The sequence below is a fragment of the Nycticebus coucang genome, chromosome 15 (assembly GCF_027406575.1).
Source record: "Nycticebus coucang isolate mNycCou1 chromosome 15, mNycCou1.pri, whole genome shotgun sequence".
Lineage (NCBI taxonomy): Eukaryota > Metazoa > Chordata > Mammalia > Primates > Lorisidae > Nycticebus > Nycticebus coucang.
In genome coordinates, this window is record NC_069794.1 from 93859526 (window position 1) to 93869903 (window position 10378).

The 10378-nt window shown below is 39.1% G+C and overlaps 1 protein-coding gene and 1 pseudogene across 4 annotated transcripts in view; both read left to right on the forward strand.

Annotated features, from left to right (window-relative positions):
• The window catches only part of SETDB2 (SET domain bifurcated histone lysine methyltransferase 2), a 112891-nt gene that overhangs the window by 36029 nt on the left and 66484 nt on the right, over window positions 1-10378 (forward strand). The window lies entirely within an intron of this gene.
• LOC128567156 (uncharacterized) lies at window positions 6180-6382 on the forward strand (annotated as a pseudogene).

Sequence of the window (10378 nt, forward strand, 5' to 3'; positions counted from 1 at the left end):
AAAAAAAAAAAAAAGAAAAGAAAAATTTAAGGGGCAGTCTAAATTTTTCTGACCTTCCCTTTTACCATTATTATCAGTAAGAGTTCCTCAGCGTAAAGGAGGATTGATTGTACAGGAGAGAATCTGACACTCAGTCACCTAGTCTTCATTTTTACTAAATTAAGTAACGCCTGCACCAAAACTTTCGCATACTAATTAAAAGGAATTTTCTGAAAATATTTTGTGCTTTCAAAATACCAGACCAAAACACACAGTTTAAAAAATGTATCTTTAGAAAATTCTTAAATAAGCCAGGCGCGGTGACTCCTGCCTGTAATCCCAGCACTCTGGGAGGCCGAGGCGGGTGGATCATTTGAGCTCACGAGTTTGAGACCAGCCTGAGCAAGAGCGAGACCCCATCTCTACTGAAAAAATGAAAAACTGAGGCAAAAAGGATTGCTTGAGCCCAAGAGTTTAAGGTTGCTGTGAGCTGTGATACCAATAGCAGTCTACCAAGGGCGACAAAGTGAGACTCTGTCTCAAAAAAAAAAAAAACAACAAAACTTAAATATTGTTACTCCAATTTCATCTGTCATTTCAGCTACATGTTAAATTGGCAAAAAAGAAGAAGTGTTTTTTTCATTTTAGTGGCTGTGAGAGTTGTAGATAAACACTTTCATATGATTTGTATTTTATAAACACTAGAGATAGCATTACAGTTCACGTGAGTCTTAAAGACTCATAAAACTTATTTTTAAATGCTCTCAAAGAAAGCTAAGTTTACACTTTTCTGACTTAACTGGCCATTTTACTAGTTTACAAAACAATTGTTTTCTTGAGATTCTGATCTTTTAATGTACAGCATAAAATTTCATTAGTTTTTAAGAACACAGTCGCTCTCAATCACTAAAATACATGGATTTTTTTTCATATAAATTACCACCAACAAGGTCTTTCACCAAACAGTTGTTCATATATTTGGACAGCTATATTGTTCATCTAAATGCAGGACGAGTCAGCATATTCCTGTTAAGTATGGCTTTTTGGTTTAAGTTTGTTATGCCAACTTAACAGAATCTTTTTTAATCTTAGATCTGTTATCTAATATTTTTTTTTTTAATTTTTTTATTTTTATTTTTATTTTTTTTTATTAAATCATAACTGTATATAATGATATGATTATGGGGCATCATACACTCACTTCATAAACCATTTGACACATTTTTATCACAGTGGTTAACATAGCCTTTCCGGCGTTATCTCAGTTACTGTGCCAAAACATTTACATTCTACATTTACCAAGTTTCGCAAATATCCCTGTAATATGCACCACAGGTGTGATCCCACCGATTCCCCTCCCTCTACCCACCCCCCCCCTTTCCCACTTCTCCCTATTGTTAAGTTGTAGCTGGGTTATAGCTTTCATGTGTTATCTAATATTTTTTGTACTTTCTAGCTTATATTGTACAAAGAAATCTTTCCTAAGTATTTAGAAATCACACACTTTATGCTCTCTTTCAGAAAATTTTATACTCTGTTAAGCTTATCATTTTGTACTTTGTGAAAATTTTTTTTTCCCCTGAGACAGAATCTCACTCTGTAGCCCTGGGAAGAGTGCCCTGGCATCAGAGCTCACAGCAAACTCAAACTCCTTGGCTCAAATGATTCTCTTGTCCCAGCCTCCCAAGTAGCTGAGACTACAGGCACCTGCCACAACGCCTGGCTGTTTTTAGAGGCGGGGTCTCACTCTGGCTCAGGCTGGTCTCAAACCTGTGAGCTCAGGAGATTCACCCACCTTGGCCTCCCAAGTGCTGGGATTACAGGTGTGAGCCACCATGTCTGGCCCTACTGAAACATTTTAAAATGGTTTTCTTCTGTGTTTGACGTTTTTGCAAGACCTTGAGATTTGATTTGGGTGTCGAGTGTTAAATATGTTTAAATATATTTGGTTCTATTACCCTCTTACTGACTTTCACAGACTTGAACTTCTTTTCACTTTTGTTTGTTATTTCTCATTTAAGGGCCTTACTTAACAGATAAAAAAGACAAAAGCAATTTTTTATTTTTATTTTTTTAGAAACTACCTCTTCTCTCTGCTATTAGTTAACCTTTTGCCATCTTTCCCCAATATTATTTATTTTGTACAAGCATAGCTTTAAAGATTTTTGTTGTTTTATTAGCATTTTTGGAACTCTCAGTTCTTACTAGGCTTGTATCTTTGTGATACTTTTCTTAAAGGTTCACACCTATATATATATATATTTTTTTTTTTTTTTTTTTTTTGAGACAGAGTCTCACTTTGTCACCCTTGGTAGAGTGCTGTGGCGTCATAGCTCACAGCAACCTCAAACTCTTGGGCTCAAGTGATCCTCTTCCTTAGCCTTCCAAGTAGCTGGGACTATAGGCACCTACCACAATGACCAGTGAGCAACACACCGATATTTGTATTCATAATTAGTCTTCTTTTGTACATTTTCTTTTAAATATCTGAACTTCCCAAATAACTTAAATTGGTTCTCTAACCCTGGGGGGCAAATAGTGGAACTGGACCAGACAGCAGGCGAGCGAGTGAAGCTTCCTTTGTATTCACAGCTGCTCCCATCTCTCCTCATCACTTGTACCCCCTCCCGTCGCTGAGTGGAGGCGTCAGATTCTCAGAGGGGTGCAAACCCTACTGTAAACTCTTATCTATGAAGGATCCAGGTTGCGTGCTCCTTTTAAGAATCTAATGCCTAATGATCTCAGATGGAAATGTAATGCTCTTGAATCATCCTGAAACCATATCCTCTCCTTCTGGGCTGTGGGAAAATTGTCTTCCATGAAAACTGTTCTCTTGTGCCAGAAGGCTTGGGGGCCGCTGTTCTGCTTTCCCATCTCATTAGGAAGATTTGTGATTCTATAACCAGAACTTCATTTCCTGGAATCTCCCATCCCTCATGTGCTCTACTCCCACTCAGAGGCTCTGTGCATGGGATCACACCTGCCTTTGAGTTGGACTCTGAGATCTTTTCAGATGAAGGGACGTGTCTTATTAGGCTCAGGATTTTCTTCCTTTGCTGGTAGGAATTCCAAGGCAACATTTCATTGTTAACCAGAATCAAGTTTAAATAAATCCTTTTTGTTTTTGTTTGTTTGTTTGTTTGTTTTTTTGAGGCAGAGTATTACTCTGTCACCCTGGCTAGAATGCGGTGGCCTCAGCCTAGCTCACACCTCCAACTTCTGGGCTCAGGCAGCCTCTTTCCTCAGTCTCCTGGTAACATGTACTACAACTTCTGGGCTCAGGCAGCCTTCTTTTGTCAGTCTCCTGTGACATGTACCACCATTTCTAGCTAATTTTTCTGTTTTTTTGTAGAGACAGGTATTTCAGTCTTGCTCAGGCTGGTCTTGAATTCCTGATCTCCAGCAGTCCTCCCAGAGTGCTAGGATTATAAGTATGAGCCACCACACCAGGACTTAAATAATTCCTTTTGTATTTCTTCTGCATGTCACAAGTTTATTAATTATTTTGCTTTTACAATAGCTAAACTCCTTAGCAGGGCAGTGGTTACATAGACTGACTGATAAACTAAATGATTAGTAGCTTAAGACAGGGCTTTTCAACCCCAGCTGAATTGTTCAAGTTATATGATTTGTCAATGGCAAAACAAGGATGGAAATCTGAGGTCTAATAAGAGAAAGGCTTTTTATTCTTGAGTTGAACTGAATTTCTACTTCAGGTACATGAGCCATGGCATAGGTCAATATAAAAATAAAAATTTTGTTTAAGTGATAGTTCTTTTGAGAGGATATCTGTTTTTGTGATTTTAGGAAACTTGACTTAAGTCTTTTTCTTAGTCAAGTACTTTGGTTTGTCTGAAGTACACATCTAGTCAGGCGAGCTTAAGTAGTGGAATTAGAGATGTATCCGGTATGCAGCTCTGGGTAACATACAGGGTGGAAGTGGTCTTGCCCCACTGCTAAAGCTATAAATTTAAGCCATTTGACTTTCGCCTGACATGCACACAAACCCAAAAAATTATTTAAAAAAATATACACACATGTACCTATACACATACACACACACATAAATAAAAGTGGTGTTGAAGAACCAAAACTATAACAAAGCAGGCCACATAGGCACTGAAATTGGGACTGCAAAGTCAGTACCCAGGCTGGGCACGGCGGCTCATGCCTGTGATCCTAATGCTCTGGAAGGCCAAGGCAGGAGGACTGAGTGAGGTCAGGAATACGAGACCAGCCTGAGTAAGAATGAGACCCCATCTCTACTAAAAATAGAAAACCTAGTCCCAGCTACTTGGAAGGCTGGGACAGGAGAATCGCTTGAGCCCAGGGATTTGATGTTGCAGGGGGCTATGATGAAACCACTGTACTCTATCTAGCCTGGGTGACAGAGTGAGATCCTGCCTCAAAAAGGAAGAAAAGTCACTTCCTGAGGTCAAGGTTTATTCTGTCTCAGCTCTACCCAGGGTGTCCAAAATTGCCCCTGAAGTCACCATACATAGGGGAAATGGGAAATTGTAGCTAAATGTACCTTTATTTACAAAATAATTAATATAAAATTTTACAAAATATTCTCTATGTATTGGCCACCTGTTTGTAATGACTATTTTGTAAATAAAGGTCCATTAGCTACAATTTCTCATTTCCCCTATGTATGGCACTTCAGAGGCAAGTTTTGGGACATCCTGTACCTCTCTCAATCTGTTACCAGTTTTTTTCTTTTCCACATGATCTAACACAGCTGCCCCAGCTAAACTCTGCACAACATTCATGATATGTATTTATTTATTTTTTGAGACAGAGCCTCAAGCTGTCACCCTGGGTAGAGTGCCGTGGCATCACAGCTCACAGCAACCTCCAACACCTGGGCTCAAGCAATTCTCCTGCCTCCGCATCCCAAGTAGCTAGATTACAGGAACCCGCCATAACACCCGGCTATTTTTGGTTGCCGCCGTCATTGTTGTTTGGCAGCCCGGGTTGGATCAAACCCGCCAGCTCAGGTGTATGTAGCTGGCGCCTTAGCTGCTTGAGCCACAGGCGCCATGCCCATGATATTTATTTTTATATGCTAATTTAAATTCTTGAGAAAGACAATATAACTAGCCCAGTATGTACAAGACCCAACCTCTTTGGAGTACCTTGACGTAAATGTGGCTGCTTTTCAGAAGGGATGACCAAAGGAGGGACTGAGCAGGGAACAAATGTCTGCTGCAGTCTCTAGGGTACTCCCCCTTTAAGGTCATAAAGGTGAAGGCTTTTTTACCTCAGCCTTGCCAAAGTCTAGATAATCAGTTAGCAGTCCCTGAAGTCGTGCTCCACCTTGAAGTTCAAGGTGACTAATGACAGACAGTTGTCAAGCCACATACAGACTGAGAAACCCTTACCCAAAGGCTCAAAAGTAGATGCTAACAATACTGGATAGCCATGCTGTGTCCCGTGTTTACCTCTAGCATTTTTATATTTTTGGAAGGTCAATAATTAATTTTATAGTACTGTGTATAGGGTTTTTTTTTTTCCCATAATACATCTTTATACCTAAAAATATTTAACCTTCCTCTCCATGTGGAGATAAAATTAGGTTACTTTACATCTGAGACTTGTGGTAAGTTGGTTTTCTTCTTTTATTTAATAAAAAATAAGGCATAGATAAGAAAAGAATCATTTTAACCACATGAGAGAAAAACACAATTAAGTTCAAGGCCAAGGGTTCTGTAAGCCCCCTACTGAGGGCACAGTGTCTGGGTGTGTGGCACGCCTCCTGGGTAAAGGACCCCACTACACCTCAGACTTTACCTAATGTAACCTAATCGCAACCAATGTAACCTAATGGTATATACCCTTATATTAATCTGAAATAAAATTTAAAAAAAAGAATCATTTTAAGGGCAGTGCCTGTGGCTCAAAGGAGTAGGGCGCTGGCCCCATATACCGGAGGTGGTGGGTTCAAACCCAGCCCCGGCCCAGGCCAAAAAGAATCATTTTAAGATTCACGCTAGTGTATTGTTTCCACATTTTCCTGCTTCTAGTTTTCTGAAAGCTATTTCTCCCATGGTTAATTGCTCAGTCACTAGAGACTTATATCTCTTATTTTTTATTAAATTAGTCTTAAGAAGAGTACTTTTAAGCCAATTTGGCTTATTAAGTTCACTGTTTTATATGTGTGTGGTTTGTGGCACCCCAAAACAATCAACAATAATAACATCACTGTCACTTGGTCTTTGGGCTAAGAGCAAGGTAGTATCTATTCTAAACAGTTTAAGGTCTGATGGATTCTGTATGTGAGACAATATACATATGAAATGGATTTTGGAGCAAGGAGGTAGAACGGGAGCTCACTCACTCTGTCCACTTTACACATCAACCTGGTATTGCAATTAATACCTCTGGGAATGGTGCTCTCCTCCCACACACAAAATAGTAACATCAAAGATCTCTGAATCCAGGTCACCGTAACAGATATAATACTGATGAAAAGGTTTGCGGTATTGTTAGAATTAACCTGGTGTTCCCACATATTTTTGGGAAAATGGCATTAATAGAATTGCTCAAAACAGGGTTATAACCTTAGAAAAAATCGTATTATAAGATGTAACAAGGCAAAGCACAACAAACCAAGGATTGCCTACAGAAGAGTATCCTTTCCTTTGTATCCCCTGTTGCATGTTAATTTGTGTGTTTGTTTTCTTTTTTTTTGTTTTGTAGAGACAGAGTCTCACTTTATGGCCCTCAGTAGAGTGCCATGGCCTAACACAACTCACAGCAACCTCCAACTCCTGGGCTTAAGCGATTCTCTTGCCTCAGCCTCCCGAGTAGCTGGGACTACAGGCGCCTGCCACAACGCCCGGCTATTTTTTGGTTGCAGTTTGGCTGGGGCCGGGTTTGAACCCGCCACCCTCCGTATAAGGGGCCGGCGCCCTACCGACTGAGCCACAGGCGCCACCCTAATTTGTGTGTTTTGGTTTTTTGGGTGGATGGGGAGACAGAGTCTCACTGTTGCCCAGGCTAGAGTACCCTGGCATTAGCCTAGCTCACAGCAACCTCTAAACTCTTGGGTTTATGTGATCCTCCTGCCTCAGCCTCCCAAGTAACAGGACTACAGGCACCCGCTGCAATGCCTGGATGGTTTTTCTATTTTTAGTAGAGATGGGGTCTTGCTCTTGCTCAGGCTGGTCTGGAACCTGTGAGCTCAGGAAATCCCCCGACCTCAGCCTCCCAGGGTGCTAGGATCACAGGTGTGAGCCACCGTGCCAGGCAAGGATTTGTTTTTAAATATGGTAGACAGGGCATTGTGCAGTGGCTCACACCTGTAATGCTAACACTCTGGGAGGCCAAGGTGGGTGGATCGCTTGAGCTCAGGAGTTTGAGACCAGCCTGAGCAAGAGTGAGATCCTATGTCTACTAAAAAAAAAAGAAATACTAAGGCAAGAGGATCACTTGAGCCCAAGAGTTTGAGGTGGCTGTGAGCTACAATGCTACGGCTCTCTACTGAGAGTGAAAAAGTAAATATCTCACCCCGCCCCCCCCCAAAAGGGTAGACAATATATTTCTCAAACCAACAGCCAATATTCTACATCCTACATATGGATGAAACCTTAGAAGTGTTTCCTTTAAATGAATATTATGGCAATATGGCTGCTAACATATGGCTGTTATTCAATATTTTTCTAGAAATTCTAGCCAGTATAATAGGATGTCAAGGAAAATATGATTATTGAAATATACAAAGTAAAATTATTTGTGGATAATCTTATATACCTAGAAAATTTAAAATTCAAGTGTAAAATTTAAAATTAAGCTGAAAAATAGGTTTATTTAGTAAAATCATCACAAAATAGAAATATGAAAATCCATACTATTACAGAACGTGAAATAAAATCTTCATTTTATTACTATACCCAAAAATAAAATAGTTGGGAATAATCACAAGAAATATATATGTGAGAGAAACTAAAGCAAAGTATTTTAATGAATAAAGTTACCATGTTGCTGGATGGGAAGAATGAATATTTCATTTATATGTGTGTGTGTGTTGTTCTCTTTTTTTTTTTTTTCTGGAACGAAATCTCTGTTGCCCTGAGTAGCATGCCAGGGCATGATAGCTCACAGGAACCTCTAACTCTCGGGATTGTGCAATCCTCTTGCCTTTGTCTCTCAGATAGTTGGGTCTATAGGTGCCTGGCTCATTTTTCTATTTTTAGTAGAGACAGGGTCTCACTCTTGCTCAGGCTGGTCTTGAACTCCTGAGCTCAAGCAGTCTACCACCTTGGCCTCCCAGAGTGTTGGGATTACAGGTGTGAGCCATCATGCCTGGCCTAAGACTAATATTATAAAAACACATTCTTACCAAATGAAGTAATGTAATTTCATTTGAAATCCCAGCAATTGGATTTTATTAATTGACAAGCTATTTTGAATTTAGTATCTAAAGATAAAAGGTCAGGAAATATCTAGAACTTGTTTAAAAGGAAAAATAGAGAGGACTTGTCCTGAAAATATTAAAATATTCCTTAAAATAACACTTCAGTGAAAAAGTGTTGTATTATTATAAGAATTAACAGTTCAATCAAGAGACAGAAGAAGCCTGGAAAATAAGAGAACATTTTTACATATTTATCAGAACACACAGGAAGTGATTAAGTTAGTATATCAAAAGCCACAAGGTAAAAATGAGGGTCAGGGGTATATTCAAAAATGGCTGAGAACAATTGGATGTAATTTGGAAAATGTTAATTACATCTTCATGGTACATCAGAATAAATTCCAGATAGAATTGGATACCCAAAAACATGGAAAAATTAATTATAAAATTAAAACCTAAAAACCCAGAAAAATAATAAAGATTAGATATCTTTGCACATGTGTGTCCATGACATGTGTCATCACCACCTAGAGCAATCACGGCTCACTGCAGGCTCAAACGCATGCGCTCAAGCAGTCCTTCTGTCTCAGCCTCCTGAGTAGCTGGTACTACAGGTGCATGCCACTGTGCCCAGCTGATTTTTTAATTTTCTGTAGTAATTGGTTTTCACTGAGCTGGTCTTGAACTCCTAGCCTCAAGCAATCTTCTTGTCTCCACCTCCCAAAGCACTTGAACCACTGTGCCCAGCCCTAAGAAATCTTTGAATCAATAAATAAAACACCAATACAAAAAATGGGCGAAGTACATGAATAGACATTTCACCAAAGGGGAAAATAAAAGACTGATAATCAAACTCCCTATTGTTTAGAAGAAAAATAGGGAAGTAATGCTATTTTTCATGTATCAAATTAACAGATTAAAAATATACATGCTTGGGGCCGTGTAAAATAGCTGGCATTATGGCGAGCAGCTGTAGTCCCAGCTACTTGAGAGGCTCAGACAAGAGAATCGCTTGAGCCCAAGAGTTGGAGGTGGCTTTGAGCTGTGATAACAAGCACTGTACCGAGGGCGATGAAGTGAGACTCTGTCTTAAAAAATAAAGTAAAATAAAAAGAAAAATATACATGCTCATGAGAAAGTTGATTGAAATGTATATACCTCTTAGCACCAAGATCGTGATGTCTACATGTCATTTCTCATTAAATGGAACCATAGTTCCTTGGAGTGATGTCTGATTCCAGACCTCTGGAGCATCTTGTAACAAAAAAAGTGAACAAAAAAGTGTTTAGGTAAGAAGGATACAGGAGCAAACTTGCAGAAACTCTCGCTGGCCAAAAAATGGCACGATTTGAACATTAAAAAAAAATCACTGTGATTATCTTATATTAATGTATCACATTAAATACGTGTGTACAAAAATCCATGCGTTCATAATAATGTTAACATTTTAAAATAGTCACTTTGGTAGTTGCTGGGATATGCACGTTATTCTAAATACTAGTAAATAGAATCAAGAATTTATCCTACCTTTTCTGTGCTAATTGTATAGAAGAATAACCCAAGTGTTGGCAAGGAAAATTTCTCCTTTGTAAAACTATCCCAGCCAGAAAGTTTAATAGGAATGGTAGAATTAGAAGATTATTATTTTTGCAACCTGTCTCCTTAATCCTCTCTATTCCCAACCCCCTCCACTTCCATCCCTCTCTCAAAAACAGTGACTTTAGGCCAACGTTCCCAAAGTAACCCTGGCAAGAACAGGTGTTTTCTTTTGTTTTAAACTTCTTGTTTATTGAGGAGTGATATTCTTGTAAAATGCCATACAATGTTGCTATAATGTTAAATTGCTGTAAAGTTTCTGAACACTTTCAATTTTTCAATTACCATGAATTGAAAGTAAATCCTTGGGGCCAGGCTCCATCACACCTTGGGTAGTGCTAGCCTAAACAATGGTTTTAAGGGAATATTAAAACCAGTAACTAAAAAATCATAAGGAATTGTAAAATGGATTTGGCTGTAGTCACCTATGCCCTTTGTCAACGT